The following is a 1,993-nucleotide window of genomic DNA, read 5'->3' on the forward strand; positions in this document are numbered from 1 at the left end:
CATCTTTAAGATCTCAGGTTTTCAAATCTCATCTGGTGCATACCCGAACAATTAGTCTTTCCTTCTCGTTCGGTAAGCCTCCCCTGTTTCAAGTCCTTTACCCTCACCCCTCTTTCTTCCCCTTCAGCCAGAAGAAGTAGTTACTGGCTCCAAAAGTTTGCATAACTGTAACATTATTTTATGCATGCATTCTCCTGCTGCTCCTTGGTGAGGAGATTTTTCTGTCTATCCAATTTCCTTACAGACAGCAATGTGAATTATAAGTTCACAACATTGAAGATGCAGTCAGCATTATGGGATGTATAATAAGCTCTGTGCAGCAGTAAATGTAACCATAAATGTAACCCATACCGCGAGTTAAGTCTCTATGGAATCTTCCACAGCTGTTCAGCAGAACAAAATAAACAATGGATGTTCTGTAGTTGACTAATTTGTATTTTCATTCATAAATCACTTCCTATTTACTTCTGTTCAGGCGTTTAGATGTAGTATCCTGTAACTTAATTTTTCTTCTCTCTGAAAAGATTTAGTAGACTTGAACATGCATTACAATTTTTTTTCTTTTCTCCCTGTGGTATATCTACATTTTACTTTCGAGTTATTACTCTCTTATGAAAAGAATGTTCCTATGGCAGTCAAAACTGGATATTCTTAGGAGACTTATCAGCACAGGTATCTGTAAGGGGGATGGGGGCAAAGGAGATACTTTTCCCCATCCTCACCTTCTTCCTGGAGTCTGGAATTTTTATTCATACATTGAGTGGATAACCATCATTCCTCTGGGAGATATGTTTTTCATATCACCTATAAAATTTAGTTCTTATAGCATGACTGTCTCAGACCTAACCAACTCATTTATATAAAAAATGACAATTTTAGGGCCTTGTTCCCCTCTACAAAAATTTCTGCAGTCACCCTTGCTTATTAGACTAACTTACTGATGCTCTGTGCTCAGTTGTTCCATTAATAAGATGCATATTCAGCACTGCCAGGTAATTAGTTCACTTCGCTGGTGGTTCATGAATTATTCATCAGGTGTTAAGAGTTTTACAGTGAAATAACACTCATGATCATTTGGAAAGTAAATTGTAAAAACATGTTTGCAGGTTATTTGATAACATAATTAACAGTGATGAACCGAGCAAGAACACAGGAAAACATCGGATTGACTTGGAAATGGCAATGTTAGGCATTAAGACATGAATGAGGTATAGCAAAACCCACACTTTGCTGCAGCAGGTACTTCAATCATCCATAAACTGATTCATCCTTTTCCTGAACAAGGCAGGATTGCACATCAAGTCAAACTGAAGGCATTCTCGATATCTGAGCCAGAACTCTGGTTCATGCAGGATGAGGGCATTTTCTGCCAACGTGGTGTTCATGATGTCAGAACTCAATTTCACTGTGGTGCTGGACATTTAATCCTCCACTGGATACAATCTGTCAGACAGGCACAGCTGACATACTTTCATTCTCTTCTCCCCAATTAGGTGGTGTGGGATTTCCCCACCATTAATACCTTTCTACCTTCATGTGCTGTTTACAACCCCCTCCATTAGTTTTCACAGTTTTCTTAGTGGAGAGCAGATGTGACATTAGTGGCCTCTCAAGCTCATTGAACCCAATTAAGATTCATTGAGGTGTGTAGTTTAGGTTCTTTATTGATATTTATTGATCAATCAGTTTACCATAGCCAGTGATACTGGATTTGTCATATGTTGATACAAAAGAACTTGACTAAGACTGGTGTATACAAACCATACAGATAATTAAATACATAAACAGAAAAAAAATCATACACATATAGATAAAAGTTGTACAGATAACTAAATACATAAACCAAAAAATTCTAATTTTACATTATATCCTGTAACATATGGCTATGTTAACTTATGTTATGGATGTCCTCAAATTTATAAAATTCATATACTTGTCAACACTGTAACAGCTTTCACTTATAAGCATTTTCTTAAGCTCAGTTTGAAAATAT

Source organism: Schistocerca gregaria, chromosome 2, assembly GCF_023897955.1.
Source record: "Schistocerca gregaria isolate iqSchGreg1 chromosome 2, iqSchGreg1.2, whole genome shotgun sequence".
NCBI classification, from domain to species: Eukaryota; Metazoa; Arthropoda; class Insecta; order Orthoptera; family Acrididae; genus Schistocerca; species Schistocerca gregaria.